Here is an 18,405-nt window from a genome sequence, read left to right on the forward strand (position 1 = left end):
AGTTTTACCAGTTAGCTCGCCCCATGCGTCAAAGGACTTGAGATGCAGAGAGGAGTTGACCATGACGACAGGGTTCGAATCAGGTGAAGAATGGTTTTACAAAGCAGGTACGCCAAAAACAAAGTCAAAAACCAAAATAAACAAGTAAATAACAAGATGAGAATGCGGTAAAATTTGAAAATGTGGTAAAAATCAGGTAAGGGCTTTTCTTTTTCTGGATTGCTTTTAAAAACTGTCTGTTGGGTGTCAGCGCCAGTGGTGTAGTGGTTAGTGCGTCGACACATGCAATGCCGTGCTCACGGCGACCCGAGTTCGATTCAGCCTCGGTCCTGTGCCGATCCTTCCCCTCTCTCTGCTCCCCATGCTTTCCTGTAAATACTCTACTGTTCTATCAAATAAAGGTGAAAAACCCCGAAAAAATTATTATTATAATTGTTATTATTTAAAAAAAACTGTCTGTTGGGTTTAGGGAAGGGGGTGGGTGTTGATCAATCAGTGTTTTTGAAAACACTATTGGTTGGGTTTGGGGAAGGAGGAGGGTGGGTCAGTCAATTTGACAGTCAGTCAGTCAACAGCAGCCTCTTGTGGAATTACACAAGAACAGCAGGCCCGAATGGGGCTCGCGAGAGAAATTTGAGATCTGAAAAAGCATACACAGCAACCTCTGGTGGATTTGTGAAAACAAAAACTGCAAAAAAATGTATCTCCTGGGACGTATTTGGCACTCTCCAGAAATGTATATAGTGGTACGTTTTCAGAATGAGCCTGGGTTGGATATTTACTTTAAGCTGAACACTAATATCTTGCAAAATAACTAGTGAAATATTACATGATATCATCATACCAAAGACAAAAGGAATTAGAAATTAGAAAATAATTATTAAAACTATTAGGTTTAAAAATGTGTGGAAAAACATCTCTCTGTAAAAAAAAAACATGAAAAAAGAGTTTACATTTCTCAGGTGGGCTAATCATTAGTCTTCAATTTATGTATATTGTGAATGTCCATGAATATATTCTATATTTACAAATATATGACACTGCTAGTGCAGCCAGTTGGTAACCAAGTCATTGTAGAGGTGAAGATATTATGTTTTAAATAAAGATTATGAAAACAAACATGCATTAATGAGTCACAATACACACAATAAGGATTATTATTATGTGCCAAAATAAGACAAGTGAATATTATTAATTAAATACATCTTGATTTAATGCTTTCTTTAAATATGGATATTAAAAATCACTGTTATTTGCCTCTTTTTAACGTCAGTGTATTTACAAGCACATTTGCCAAATGAACACAACACACAAAACACTCAATCACAGAGTCTTTGTGTTGTCATCAAGGGCTTACGCTATTTCTATGCCTGTGGGCGTTTGTTCTTCATATTCAGTTTAAAATTACAAACTGGCATTGCAGAGCACACACACACGGATATACACACACATGAGCCGTCTCCTCAAACACAAACACACACAATGATCCACACAAATATGTGGCCGTTCACTGCCTACGGCTGTCAGTGCTGAAGTCAGAGGCTGCGCTACCTTAAAATAACACTGAAATACTGCGGATAAACACAACAGAGCAGAGGATTTCAGCAGTGGAGGACAGAAGCTGAAAGCTGCTATTGGGTCATTCTTTGATCAGTCAGCTATGAAACAAAAATAAACCAGAAAACAATTGCAGTTAACCATTACACCGCCTGTATTTCCTTTAATCTGCATTCCAACTCTCAATTAAAGAGAAAGCTCTCCTACCCCCCACCACCTACACACCACACACGCATACAAAAAAAGTACATTAATAAATACATTTACAACATATGTGGTTGGAACAACAATGTGAACTATTTTCATTGTGAGAATGAAAATGATTGAATTGTACAGATTCGGTGAACTGTTGCTTTAAGGATTATAGAAAGATTTACAAACTATAGCCACAGATCTTAGGCAGATATTTATGTAAACAGCTTCACCTTATCTGCCATTATTTATCTGGGACATGAAGATGTACATGCATAAATACACATCTATGTTGCACAGAAAAAAGAAAAAAATATATTTTCTTAGAAATATTGATCGTTAAATATTGTAAATATTTTTTTCATTGAATAAATGTCAAAGATAGACATATAGAATGTTTCCTTAAATCCATCCATCCACCCATCCATCTATCTGTCTGTCTGCCTGTCTGTCTATTTATCTATCTGCCTACCTATCTATCTATCTATCTATCTATCTATCTATCTATCTATCTATCTATCTATCTATCTATCTATCTATCTATCTATCCACCAAACCATATATCCATCCATCTATCTATCCACCCATTTATCAATCCATCCTTCTACATGGATTCACTCACATATCCATCCATCCATCCATCCATCTATCTATCTATCTATCTATCTATCTATCTATCTATCTATCTATCTATCTATCTATCTATCTATCTATCTATCTATCTATCTATCTATCTATCTATCTATCTATCTATCTATCTATCTATCCATCCATCCATCCATCCATCCATCCATCCATCCATCCATCCATCCATCCATCCATCCATCCATCCATCCATCTATCTATCTATCTATCTATCTATCTATCTATCTATCTATCTATCTATCTATCTACCAAACCATATATCCATCCATCTATCTATCCACCCATTTATCAATCCATCCTTCTACATGGATTCACTCACATATCCATCCATCCATCTATCTATCTATCTATCTATCTATCTATCTATCTATCTATCTATCTATCTATCTATCTATCTATCTATCCATCCATCCATCCATCCATCCATCCATCCATCCATCCATCCATCCATCCATCCATCCATCCATCCATCCATCCATCTATCTATCTATCTATCTATCTATCTATCTATCTATCTATCTATCTATCTATCTATCTATCTATCTATCTATCTATCTATCCATCCATCTATCTATCTATCCATCCATCCAACCATTTGTCTATCCACCCATCTACATGGATCTTTATCCATCCACCCAAATATCCATCCATCCATCCATCCATCCAGATAATTATAAATTTAATAAAGAAATAATACATTTTATTTAGATGAATTAACTATTTACTAATCATTCTTTCTATTACTTCTATCACTAGTTCTACCATTTCTAACAGTTATAACTTCTAATAACTTCACACATAACAAACATTATCCTTTATCCATTATCCGTGGTTCCAAAAAGCAATAGTTAGAGCAACAAATTAAATTTCTAATCATTTGGGAAACTAAAAATCCAATTCAATTTCACGCCATAGGAAACAGCAGCCTATTTGGACATTGCAAAAAAACTGAACTGGAGCACAGAATTTCATTGCATTATTAACTGGGAATTTGGACTCTCAGAGATAGAAATCGAGGCTCCGCTGCAAAAAATAGATTCTGAAAAGTATAGTAGTGGTGGAGTAGCAGCCAAATAAAAGACAATGGACAACTGTCATTGAGTAATAGTGCAGCTATAATAGTGCTGTGACTAAATGATGTTTTGGTGTCTGTATAACAGTAGACTGTGGCGCAGTAATTTTTCCACGAATCAAGCCAGACCTCCCACGAGCCATTTTTCTGCTTCCATTCACTCTTTTCCTTCTCTCTCTCTCTCTCTCTCTCTCTCTCTCTCTCTCTCTCTCTCTCTCTTTCTGACATTGATAAATTGCTGTGTGCTGTGCAGGTAATCCATCTTCTCAGACCCCAGCCCCAAATCTTCAGGCCTGAGAGTGCTCTTGCTTCTCGTTTCCCTCACATTCCCCTTTTGCTCAAGGTTACTGTGCTCTGAAGTGCCGTTCTGAAACCCTGCGACTAATTACTTCAACCTGAGAGGAGAAAAGATAGGACAGGAGAACACTGAGAGCCAGAAAATGGGGAGAAAAAAGCATGAAATGCAGAGAAAAGAGAGCGGAAGAGGACAAGGAAGATGTATGTGGGTCTTAAAAGCTATTTGCCAGCTTAATGTAACTGAATGATAGATAAGGGAATAAGCAAAATCTGTCTACTAGTGTGTATGTTTCGCAGTACTGGGTTGCTGCAGCTGGAAGGGCATCTGCTGTGTAAAACATATGCTGGGTAAGTAGGCGGTTCATTCCACTGTGGCGCCCCCTGATGTATAAAGGGACTAAGCTGAAGGAAAATGAATGAATGAATGTATTCAAAAATCTCAATTTCCAAAAAAATGACCCTTATGACTGGTTTTGTGCTCCAAGGTCATAGGATTACAGCAGCCCTTAATGTTTTACCAATAAAAGGTGATGTAAAAGCAGACCTATTTCTCTGTGTATAATATATGTGTGTGTTGGTAAGAACTGGTCCACTGGTGCATGCAATAGAGATGAAATGGGCAAGGTGACATTGTCCTGACATCACACAAAGCGCTGCGCTACATCATAATTTGGACACGTGCTAAAGCTCATCTGGAGGTTAATTCACTTCTTTATTCATAATAACGAGCTTCTCTGTTGCTCTACAGCACGTCTGACCTCTGCAAACGCATAAAGTCACCTTAAACTTTTACAAATCTGTCTACTAAGGATATTTAAGTAAATGAAAACTACATAACAACTGGTCAAAAAAAATTTCCTTAGACTTAATCCCTTATTTATCAGGGGTCAGCACAGCGGAATGAACCGCCAACTATTCCAGCATACGTTCTGTGCAGCAGATGCCCTTTAAGCTGCAATCCTGTACTGGTAAACACCCATACACTCTCACATCCACACACACTCATACACTACGCCCAATTCACCTAAATCACATGTCTTTGGACTGTGGGGGAAATCGGAGCACCCAGAGGAAACCCACGCGAACATGCAAACTCCACACAGAAATGCCAACTGCCCCAGCCGGGAGTCAAAGCAGCGACTTTCTTGCTGTGAGGCGACCACTAAGCCACCATGCCACCAAAAACATTTTTGCTAACTGAAATAAAATAACAAAAATCACAATAAATGAAAACGGAAACTAACAATAGTCACTGAAAAATCTATATAAAACCGAAATAAAAGATAAAATAATAAAAATAATAATTTTTCGGATTTTTTAAGCACTTCTTCTTTGCAAACACTAAACTTTTGCTTTTGCTAAAATTGTATATTTCAAAGCACTTCCCAAGACCTTTAATATCAAGGTAATGACCACATAGTATGTTTTGAGTTAGGTCAGATTACAAGCAATACATTCGTTTTTCTATATTCATTTATTCATTTTTCTTCAGCTTAGTCCATTTATTCATCAGGGTTCACCAAAGTGGAATGAACTTATCCAGCATATGTTTTACACAGCGGATGCCCTTCCAGCTGGAACCAAGTACTGGGAAACACCCATACACTCTCATTCACACACATACATGACAGCCAATTTAGTTTACCCAGTTCACCTATAGCGCACGTCTTTAGACTGTGGGAGAAACCCGAGCATCCAGAGGAAACCCACGCCAACACGAGGAGAACATGCAAACTCCACGTAGAAATGGCAACTGACCCAGGACTCGAATCAGCGACCTTCTTGTTGTGAGGCGACAGTGCTAACCACTGAGCCACTGTGTCATCCTTTATAATTCATATTAATCAAAATAGTGTATTGATTTAATGTAGCAAATGTATATTTTAAAAACCTTTGCATTTTCAAAATCATCTTTATGAGCTCTTCGAACTAGCTCTGTTAAGAAACTGAACTCTCCAGAAGAAAAAGTAAAAAAAATTGAAAAAACAACCATCGCCACTTTAGCTCTTAAAAAAATATGTATTATGACAACGTTTCAACCTTTATGGTATTCATCAAGTCACACAGGAAACACAGACAAACTATAGTCAGATATAATTAGATATAGTCAAACTCTACACATCACACCTACAAACAACAACCACCCCAATCAACCAATGAGCAAGTAAACAAGAAATAATACAAAAATCAAACACCTGAAATTGAACTCTCCCATCTGAAAAGGTCTTGGTAATTTAAGTAGATTTTATGTGCTTACTTTTTTGAGACAAACCTCAAGTCAAACTGCTGGTTAAACTGGAATGTCCGAAACAAAAGAAAGCAGCAGTAAAATTCATCTCTTCTGATCTAACACTATCTTCGGTTGTTTCTTTCTGTCCTCCTGACCTTTACGATGGCCTCGTCATTCACAGCATAATTAACCCTGCTTTTCTCTCAGTCTGCACTATACACTGGTCTCACTCATCCTCTTAACCTTGTTGATTTTGCAGAGGAATGCACTTAAACCTCTCGTAAAACATGACATTTTAGAATGAATGACTCCATCTGTTTTCTTTTTCCCTGTCTCTTTCTGTCACAAGGTGAGCACTTTCCGTCAACTCAACCAAATGACGGAGTCAGATCGTCTATCTGATCATCTGTCTGAATTTCTTCAGCTGATTACATGCTGCACCACTGTAAAACAGCGAATAGTTGACATATCTTATGAAAAGTGAGTAAACCTGTTGCTTTTAAAGTAATTAGTTGACATTAGTTTTAAAAAATTAAGTAAACCCATTGCTTTTAGTTGACTTTAAAAAAAAATGAGTAAACCCATACTTTTAAAGTGGTTAGTTGACATTATTTATAAAAAGTGAGTATTACTTGTTTCTTTTAAAGCTATTAGTTGACTTTACTTTAAAAAGTGAGTAAACCCGTTGCTTTTAAAGCGATTAGTTGGCTTTACCTAAAAAGGTGAGTAAACCCATTGCTTTTAAAGCAATTAGTTGGCTTTACTTTAAAAGGTGAGTGAACCTGTTGCTTTTAGTTGACTTTAAAAAAATGAGTAAACCCATTGCTTTTAAAGTGGTTAGTTGACATTACTTTTAAAAAGTGAGTAAACCCATTGCTTTTAAAGCTATTAGTTGACTTTACTTAAAAAAATGAGTAAACCAATTGCTTTTAGTTGACTTTAAAAAAATGAGTAAACCCATTGCTTTTAAAGTGGTTAGTTGACATTACTTTTAAAAAGTGAGTAAACCCGTTGCTTTTAAAGTGGTTAGTTGACATTACTTATAAAAAATTAGTAAACCCGTTGCTTTTAAAGTGATAAGTTGGCATTATTTTTAAAAAAGTGAGTAAACCCATTGCTTTTAAAGCTATTAGTTGACTTTACTTAAAAAATGAGTAAACCAATTGCTTTTAGTTGACTTTAAAAAAATGAGTAAACCCATTGCTTTTAAAGTGGTTAGTTGACATTACTTTTAAAAAGTGAGTAAACCCGTTGCTTTTAAAGTGGTTAGTTGACATTACTTTTAAAAAGTGAGTAAACCCGTTGCTTTTAAAGCGATTAGTTGACTTTACTTAAAAAAATGAGTAAACCCGTTGCTTTTAAAGTGGTTAGTTGACATTACTTATAAAAAATGAGTAAACCCGTTGCTTTTAAAGTGATAAGTTGGCATTATTTTTTAAAAAGTGAGTAAACCCATTGCTTTTAAAGCGACCAGCTGACTTTGCTTTAAAAAAATTAGTAAGCCCATTGTTTTCAAAGCGGTGAGTTGGCTTTACTTTAAAAAGTGAGTAAACCTGTGGCTTGCTTTTAAAGTGACTAGTTGGCTTTACTTAAAAAAAATGAGTAAACCTGTGGCTTGCTTTTAAAGTGACGCTTTATCTAAAAAAGTAGGCAAACCTGTTGCTTTTAAAGCGATTAGTTGACTTTACTTTAAAAATGTGAGTAAACCCATTTTTTAAACGATTAGTTGACATTACTTAAAAAATTCTGAAAACCCATTGCTTTTAGTTGAATTTACTTTAAAAAAAGAGTAAACCTGTTGCTTTTAAATCAGTTAGTTGACATTACTTATAAAAAGTGAGTAAACCCATTGCTTTTAAAGTGACAAGTTGACTTTACTTTAAAAAAGTGAGTAAACCCATTGCTTTTAACGTGACAAGTTGACTTTACTTTAAAAAAGTGAGTAAACCCATTCCTTTTAAAGCGACAAGTTGACTTTACTTTAAAAAAGTGAGTAAACCCATTACTTTTAAAGCGATTATTTGGCTTTACTTAAAAAGGTGAGTAAATCTATTGCTTTTAAAGCGATTAGTTGATATTATTTATGAGGTATGAATAAATAAATAAATAGCTGACCTTCCTAATCTAACTTGACCCATTCAATGTTTAGATATGTTCTGTCATATTTTATCTATCTAGCAATTATACAAAAAGTGTTTTTTGTAGAGGGTCTCTTCTAAGCATCAAAGCAACATCTAGTTCAACATCAACTACCTCCATGTAGGAAACTGCCCTCATTCTGTGTGTGGTGAGGCAATTAAAAAAATGAGTTAGGGGGCAGAGGCCTCTTTTCGGGTTAAAAGCAGAACGAATGGCCATCTCCAAATGTGTGTAAAAACCAGTGACCGCTCAAGAGATCACAGCGGTGTAAGACAACCAGGGTAAAGTGGAGTTCATGCTGACTAGAACTGCTAATGAGAGAGTTTACATACGGTTTACCACTAGTGTTTATGAATAAGCTTGGCCACATGTGTTGCAGTGCCACAATTATAATACTTGATTCTGATTGGCCAACTGACAAGTTTTTATGTACAATTGAAGTCAGAATTATTAGAACTCCTGAATTATTAGCCCTCCTGTATAGTTTCCCCCAATTTCTGTTTAACTGAAAAGATTTTTTTCACCACATTTCTAAACATTATTTTTAATAACTAATTTCTAATAACTGATTTATTTTATATTTGCCATGAAGACAGTACATAATATTTTACTAAATATTTTTCAAGATGCTAGTATTCAGTTTAAAGTGACATTTAAAGCTTAAATAGGTTAATTAGGTTAATTAAGCTAGGGTAGTTAGGCAAATTATTGTATAATGATAGTTTGTTCTGTAGACAATTGGAAAAAAATGTGCTTGAAGGGGCTAATAATATTGACTTTAAAATGGTTTTAGGAAAGTTTAAAACTGCTTTTATTCTAGCTGAAATAAAACAAATAAGACTTTCTCCAGAAAGAAAAAATAAAATAGGAAATACTGTGAAAAAGTCCTTGCTCTGTTAAACATCATTTGGGAAATTATCAGAAAATTCACTGGAGGGCTAATAATAAACACATACACACTTTTTCACATACACATACACATACACTGCGGACAATTTAGCTTACCCAATTCACCTGTACCGCATGTCTTTGGACTGTGGGGGAAACCGGAGCACCCAGAGGAAACCCATGCGAACGCAGGGAGAACATGCAAACTGACCCAAACTGAAACACCAACTGACCCAGCTGAGGCTCGAACCAGCGACCTTCTTATATATATATATATATATATATATATATATATATATATATATATATATATATATATATATATATATATATATATATATATATATATATATATATATTTTTTTTTTTTTTTTTTTTTTTTTTTTTTTTTTTACAGCCAAACTAATAGAAAGCATATTATGGGAATTACTGTGAAAAGTTCCTTCTTCTGTTAAACATCACAAATATTTGAAAATGTATAAAAAAAAATCACAGGAGGCCTAATAAAAATTCTGAGTGGCACTCTTTGAAAGTAAGAATGTACACCCACTGGATGACTCTGGTCTACAAGGCTCTTCTTGGTCAAGACCCTTTATACCTATTTTACCTATATCATAGGTCAAAAAGCCCTACATTCAAGTGAAATTTATGATCTGTCTGTTCCCCGGGTTCGAACTGAAATAGGGAAGCAAGCTTTTAGTCATGCCGCCCCCTCATCCTGGAATACTCTTCAGTCTTACTCTGAACTGAATATGTCTGAGCTCATCCCGATTAAATCATTTCGCTCTATCCTTTATGACAAACAACAACAGTCCATTTCTCCATGTATGTGTTTTTAATATATTGTAATGTGGTATGGCTGAATATCCAGACTCATTCATTCATTCATTTGTGGAATGAACCGCCAACATATCCAGCATATGTTTTACACAGCGGATGCCCTTCCAGCTGCAACCCAGTACAGGGAAACACCCATACACTCTCGCATTCATACACTACGGCTAATGTAGCTTACCAGAGCAACCAAAGGAAAACCAAGCCAACATGAGGAGAACATGCAAACTCCACACAGGAATGGCAACTGGCACAGCCGGGGCTCAAACCAGTGACCTTCTTGCTGTGTGGTGACAGTTCTACCCACTGAGCCACCGTGTCGTCAATAACCAAACTGTATTTTTATATTGTTTTTTATTTACTTTTTTTTTCATAAGGTGTGTGCTGTAGACCAGGCCAGGTCACCCTTGCAAATGAGATCTCAATCTCAATGGTTTTTTACTTGGTTAAGTAAAGAAACATATGTAATAATTTTCTACAAGAACCCCTTTGGGTTGATACAAGACCTATATCCTAAACTACACCCTGAGTTGTTAAATTTGATGCATTCAGGTTATCAGATACATTCATTCAATTTCTTTTTGGCTTAGTCCCTTTAGTAATCAGGGGTCGCCACAGCGGAATATACCACCAATTTATGCAGCATATGTTTTATGCAGCGGATGCCCTTCCAGCTGCAACCCATCACTGGGAAACACCCATGCTTAATCAAATACATATTTATTTATATTAATATAACATTTTATTGTGATTTAATTAATTGCTACTGTCTCATCAATGAACGCACAGTCTAAAAACTGAGGTTCCCATAAATTGAGCTGCATTTTTATCTAGCTGTGATTCCAAACTTTTCTTCTCATATTGACTGAGTTTTCATCACCCTTTTTCAATCAGCCGAGCAAAAAGGACAGGACATGGCATTTAGCCAAAAATGCCAGCGTAAATAACTGCATCTAAAAAAAGCTTTGATAATACAGTGGCAATTCAAGGTTTCAAAGAGCACCGAATAAACAAATAAAAAGCATCTAATTGGATACAATTAAAATAAAAAATCCCCATGCACAGCCATCTGCTGAGTTTCACTGCTTGAATAAAAGTTGAGAAACTATGAATACTTGCAATAGCTTCCCTGTGAGCAGCAGCTTTGGACTGAACAATCCACATTCAACACATCAAACCATCCAGTCTCCAGAGGTACGTTACACAACTCAAAATCTTTCTTTCTATTTTCACACAATGACAAATCCATGAGTGAATAATAAAAACCAGCCGATCTACAGAATCAGACAGTGTCTTATTTCTTCAAGCCCATTCAGCTTTGATCATGGAGAACTTCGATCCGGCTCGGTCCAGCTAATCTCTGTAAGATCGATCGGTCATGTTCAAGGGAAGGAAAAAAAACACGATGTTTTCTCTGACCTGCTTCTGGGATGGATTACAGGCCTTTGCTATGGAGGAAGTGCTGGCAGTGATTATGGGGTAAAGCAGCAACCTGACCGAACTCCTGAAATACAGTTTTGAAATCCACTAAAAAACAAACCACCCACTCCGCAAACAGCGGCTTTGAACATCTGCTACATTTGGCACCATAAAACTAGTGTTTATAGATCCGCTGTTTGACATCATACTGATATAATTATTATCTGAGAGAAAGTTTTCATTTACACACACACACACACACATAAAAGACATCATCTTGAGCAGCAGATATGCAGATCTATTAACTATATCAGTTGTGTCTCATCCACCGCATGGGAAGATTCTTCTTTTTTTCGGCTTAGTCCCTTAATAAATCAGGGATCACCACAGCGGATTGAACCGCCAACTTATCCAGCATATGTTTTATGCAGCGGATGCCCTTCCAGCTGTAACCCATCACTGGAAAACATCCATACAAATTCAGTCACACATAAACACTACGGACAATTTAGCCTACCCAATTCACCTATAGCACATGTGTTTAGACTGTGGGGGAAACTGGAGCACCTGGAGGAAACCTTCTTGCTGTGAGCCGATTGTGCTACCCACTGCGTCACCGTGACGCTCCCCATTGCAAGATTGACTGCAGATATTTTGCGTAAGATTTTCAATAACGGCTCCGGCTCCAGATTTTTCAAGACTGCAATCAAAATTCAGATATAGGAATCCAAGCATTTCTCATTAAACACTATGAAATCAACATTTCTATTAACACTGCAACATCTATGGCATCACACTTTGTGGCATCTTTTCTTTAAAGGGGTCTTATTATGCTTTTTCACATTTTGAATGTTATTCAATGTGTAGTGAGTATTTTTGGGCATTAAAAATAATAACAGGGTTACGAACCTCAAAGTCCATTCCAAACGGACATATTTAGTTTTCTTTATCTCTTTTCAAGAACTACAACGAACATATTGTTTGGACTACAAGTGTTCTTTTCCAATGTTTATGATGTCATAAAGCAGCCCACATTCTGCCTTTGAAAATTTGTATGGTTGGGGGATGAGGAGCCGCAAAACAACAATAACATTCACGCTCTGATATATCTTGCTTTATCCATGCTTAAATGTGATCCTTTGACCTATATTTTTGGCGCAAATTAATTATATTGTGAAATATTTGATATTGCAATTCTCAAATATGGGTAAGAACATGTATTTCATTGTTTAAACGTCTTAAAAATGATCATATTAGTTGATTTATGATGGCTGATGGGTTGAACTGCAGTGGAGAGATTAGAGCTGCTGGATTTACAACATGTGAATTCATTAACTTCTCCCAAAACACATGAGGGTAAGTAGCTGTTAAGCTGAAGAATAAAAGTAAAAGAGTAAAGAGAAGGAGAGGAATAAAGTAAATATTTTAGTTACCTAAACAGTTTGCATTTGTTGTGAATAACACATTTAATCAGATTAGGGGTAAACAGATTATCATCTCTCCACTGACATCAATATTTAAAATAAATAAATATTTGTAAATCAGTATTTTACAAGCTACAAATTCAAATGGTGTTCAAATGTCTGCAACATAAAAACAACTGGTATTTCTTTGAAAACATTTATAAGTTATGAACTTTGACAAGTAAGGCTTACACGCAGTGTTGAAACCCTAGCTGCATCCCAAATCGCATACTTATGCACTATTCTACACCATTTTGTAGTATAAATAGTGTAAGTAGTGCGTTCACACTGAAAACTCTGAAAAGAATAAGTGCACTTTAATTACCCGGATGATGCACTCATTTGGCTGGTAAAATGATGCGTATAATCATGGACACTCCACGCACTCAACAACCGCAGCTTTGGTCACGTAGTGGAAGGGGCGGAGCTATCAGGCGCACATGTTGGATAACTATTTATTTTGGATGGTGAAAGCAAAATTCTCCTACGAGAGTGATTATAGCGCCTCCTGATGGTGAATGCGGTTCTACTATGTGGGATTATTTGGTAGTTTGGTCATTTATTTCACTGATTTGGCAACCGCCAAACGTCATCAGGGAAACAGTTTGAATTTCCGCTTAGTAAAAAAACAGTGTTCCATTTGGGAGGACACTACCTACATATACTATGCTGTTGAGTGTTTAAGTGCATAAGTACATAGTGCATAGTGTATAGTGTGCCATTTGAGACGCAGCTACAGTCTTTGTTCTCTGATCATAATGCACTAGGAGAGCTAACCAATCTCAACACATTTTCTTTTTTGGGAGGCAGGCTTTCATCAAACCCAGAACTATTCATTCATTCATTTTCTTTTCGGCTTAGTCCCTTTATTAATCTGGGGTCACCACAACAGAATGAATCGCCAACTTATCCAGCATTTGTTTTATGCAGCGGATGCCCTGCAACCCATCGCTGGGAAACACCCATGCACTTCCATTCACAGACATACACTAGGGAGCACCCAGTGACAACCCAAGCGAACACGGGAAGAACATGCAAACTCCACACAGAAATGCCACCTACCCAGGCTCAAACCAGCGACTTTCCATGAGGCAATGCTCATTTATATAAATCAACATATGATCCATATGAAATAAAATCAAATATAAAAACAATCCAATGCATGTTTTTCTTTCATATCAGCCATAGTGTTTCTTATTGGTCAAGTGTCTTCGTGTGATCCAAAGTTTGACTTTTATCGTTGAAGCAATATATTTTTCTTTCTGTTTTAGCCTTCCATTTACATTAAAATAGCACTTTTGTCCTGTAAAATTGTGTCCTTTCCATTTTTGATTTCAAGATGCTCTTTTAATGTCTTTGTAGTCATTTAAAATAGAGCAGCAGAAATCTTTTAATCCCTTGAGACATGGACTTTTCTATGACTAAATTCATGGAACAATGATTGACCTGGATACACCAGTAAGTGATGATAGCTGTATATTCCTATTGTATGTGAATAAAGTAAACCCTGCAAGGACAGGACTTCAACATGATGTCATTTTGACGTTGTACCCCAACGTCACAGGGACGTTGGACTTTGTTTGGAAATGGAAATTGGGTTGACGTCAGAACCCAACATCAGGCCAACATCAATATCCAATGTCCAACCTAAAATCAACCAAATATCAATGCCTAAACTTGTTACACCTTGACATTGTGTGGACGTTACTAGGCATGGGACGATAACTGTTTTCAAGGTTTACCGCAAGGTTTTAAAACCGCCAACATTTTCTGTAATACTGTTCCTAAGGTATATGGAAGCTTTTTTATTTACATTTGTTTGTTTTGGTTTTTTTTAGGACAACAGTATCTCCAGCAGAAAAAATAGCCAAAGATGCCATTTCAAATTGTAAAGAAATCTGCATTTTTTTAACTAGCGAAGACAGCAGAAGTCAATGATTCATTGTAATTATTTTTGCCTGTTTTGCATGTTTACTGCTCCAAAATATTCTAAATGTTTCTCAAAATAAAATAAATTGTGTTCAAAGGGGAAAAAGTTTTAGTTTTTTACCCAGACATGTAAAAATAATATATTTTAGAGAGGTGAGCACAATAACGTGATACCGTAAAACCGTGATATTTTTATCCAAGGTTATCAAACCGTCAGAATCTTATACCGGCCCATGCCTATACGTTACCACTATGACATCAGACAGTGGATTTTGGTCACTTTCCAACACAACCTAAAATCAACGTCATTTGACGTGGTTATTGGATGTCAAAATAACGTTGTCCTTAGACTAGACTAGACATTGAATTTTGGTCACCTGACGTCATGACCTAAATCTAACCTAATGTTAATAACGTCTTATGATGTTGTGTGCCTTCTGGGAAGCCAAAAAACACTGCAATCAGATTCCGATTTTGAATGCACTTTTGAATTACATGAAAACAGATCCACGTGCTTTGATTTGACGAAATAGTTTTTCGCCATTGGTTTATACTGTATCTCCTCCCTTTTTATTTATTTATTATTATTTTATTAATTTATTTAATATACTGTGTGTTTGTTGCTTAGTTTGTATGTTGTTCTGTATAATTTACTTTTGAAAAAGCTAAATAAAAATATAGAATTCGAAAAAATAAACTGTAATCCAGCATCACATCTCTGCCTCTGCATGAAAAGAAACCCTTTTAACATTTTATTCCTACAAAAAGACCACAACTATTACCTCCTGTCTGTGAAACCTTCAGCTATAACACATATAAATCAACCATTCACCCACCACTGGACTGTGTTGTCAAGAGTCCAAGCAGTTTTAACCCATAAATAGCTTTGACTTAGACTGACAGTCAACAATCCTCCATTGTCGTAAGCAGCTATCAAGTCAAAATCTTTAAAGCCGCACTATATTATTCACATTCATTTCCAGCGAGAAGCAATCTGTGCTCCCTAAATGAGCGCACCAAATCCTGCAGGGACAACACATGTTCGGTCCTCCCATCACTGAGCTGTATTCATATCTGCCCCAGTGACACCATTATTCCCCGGAGTCGAGACAAAGCCAGCCGCCGGACAGGAGGGAGTGCCATTTACAGTAAGAGAGTGGCTGCTGAATTGAGCCGACGTCAGCGTCCTCCTTTCAAGCCAGTGGTGAAAAAGCGACCTCTTTATATGATAATGCCTCGCTCACCTGAGAGGCATAAATAGAGCATTAAACGTGAAATATGTATGAAGCTCACGCCCATAACGTGTTGCTGCCGTGGCAACAGTGCTGTGTTGAAATGGGAGGTGTGTGTGTGAATAGGAATGAATTGAAGATGTTCAGCGGGTGTAATCTAAAGACGAACCCCCAGGGGACGTTCACAACAACTTCTGTAGGGGTCTACAGATCATAGGTGGAACATGACAAGTTGCTTAGAATTTGATGCAGATGTTCATCAGGAAATCTTGCAGCAACAAAACTGCAATGGATAGATGATGCATACATTTATTTTGTATATAAGTTCAGTGGAGCTTAATAAGCTCACGTTTTATGAAAGGTCTAATTCAAATGGCTATTAAGAGTGCATTTATTTGATCAAAAATACAGCAAATACAAAACAAATCAAACAATATTACCATTTAAATTATTGTTTTTTAATTATTATTTATTCATTCATTCATTCATTCATTTTCTTTTCGGGGTCGCCACAGCGGAATGAACCGCCAACTTATCCAGCACATGTTTTACACAGCGGATGCCCTTCCAGCCGCAACCCATCTTTGGGAAACATTCATACACACTCATTCACACTCATACACTACGGACAATTTAACCTACCCAATTCACCTGTACCGAATGTCTTTGAACTGTGGGGGAAACCGGAGCACCCAGAGGAAACCCACGCGAACGCAGGGAGAACATGCAAACTCCACACAGAAACGCCGAACCAGCGACCTTCTTGCTGTGAGACGACAGCACTAACTACTCCACCACTGCGTTGCCCACAATTATTATTTGTTTATATGATATTAAAGCTGGGCAGTACAGTGGCTCAGTGGTTAGCACTCGCCTAACAGCAAGAAGGTTGCTGGTTCGAGTCCTGGCTGGGTTAGTTGGCATTTTCTGTGTGGAGTTTGCATGTTCTCTCTGTGTTCGTGTGGGTTTCCTCCAGGTGCTCCAGTTTAACCCCACTTCCCCCATTAAAAGTCATGTGGCACTGAAGATTAGAGTAATTGCTATAGAAAAACAGCTTTGATATCAAAGGAATTAAATATTTATATATAGAATGATATATATATATATATACATATCATTCTTTTCGGTTTAGTCCCTTTATTAATCTGGGGTTGCCACAGTGGAATGAATCACCAACTTATCCAGCATAGGTTTTACGCATGGAAAACACCTATACACACTCATTCACACAAATACACCACGGATAATTTAGCTTAGCCAATTCACCTATACCACATGTTTTTGGACTTGTGGGGGAAACCGGAGAACTCGGAGGAAACCCATACGAACATGGAGAGAACATGCAAACTCCACAAAGAAATGCCAACTGACCCAGCCGAGGCTCAAACCAGCGACCTTCTTGCTGTGAGGCAATCATGCTACCCATTGTGCCACCCTGACGGCTGTATATAAATCAAATAAATGTGTGGCCTTAAGAGACTTCTATTTTTTTTTAATCCTCAGTATTTGAAAGCTTTGTGAACGTGGGATGATCTAAATTGCATTATTTGCACATTTTTGATTCCCAAATAATTTAGCAACTTTGAGTTTCATTTGCTTATAAGTCAGTGTTTCTCTATTATACACTTTGCTTAGAAGATATGGAAGTCTTACACCCAGAGTGCAATAGAATGCAGTACACTGCAAGATCTTGACAAGATGCATATACATCACAATGAAGCTCTACCCTTCAGTTCATCTCACAACACTTCTCACTAATCACCATGTGGGTGAAGATCCTGCAGAGAAAAGCCCAAACACTCAAGTCATGTCTTTTTTTAAATCGCCTCTGGCTTAAAGTGAGTGCTCATGGCCACCCTGCTCTCCGGTGATCCCCTCTCCTTCCCATCAGGCCCTCCTCCTGCAGCTCATTTTAATGGGCACCTCCAGGTCACTTGCATCTGGCAGAACTGGCCATAAAATCTGGAGACCAACAGCAGGTCTGAAACACGAACCGCTGCCACACCAGATCAATAGTAATCTTTAAATACAGCAAGATGTTACTTTTGGATTATAGTAATTATGTTCATGAACACAGGTTGAGGACAGCAACATGGACACAATACATGATGGGGAGATGTAAATGCAGATGTGATGTTTGGGACTATTGAGAAACCTTTTTTAAAGGATAAATGGTGCAATTATTGAAATGATGAACATAATGGATGCCATATGTTTTTGAAGCATTTCAATGATTTGGTTGAAATGTTGTAGCTCCTAATAAAAGCACCAGTTTCTTATTTAAAACAGAAAAAATGGTGACTGCATATATACATAATAAATGTTAAGCAATCATAAATGAATATGTTTGCAATACTGTACTGATACGGAGTCTGTACTGTCTTTGTTTGTGACAGCACAGCGCCCCCTGTTCTTAATGGATAATTATTGAATTTGACCAGTGCTTTGGTTTCCATGGGCGCAGACAAAACCACTGATCAATAATATAAAAAGGTGGTTTGTCTGCAA

The 18,405-nt window shown here is 36.9% G+C and overlaps 1 protein-coding gene across 1 annotated transcript in view; it reads right to left on the reverse strand.

Moving 5' to 3' along the window:
* Nucleotides 1–18,405, reverse strand: part of kif26ba (kinesin family member 26Ba) — a 201,256-nt gene that overhangs the window by 181,101 nt on the left and 1,750 nt on the right.

The sequence above is a fragment of the Danio aesculapii genome, chromosome 17 (assembly GCF_903798145.1).
Source record: "Danio aesculapii chromosome 17, fDanAes4.1, whole genome shotgun sequence".
In the NCBI taxonomy this organism is placed as follows: Eukaryota; Metazoa; Chordata; class Actinopteri; order Cypriniformes; family Danionidae; genus Danio; species Danio aesculapii.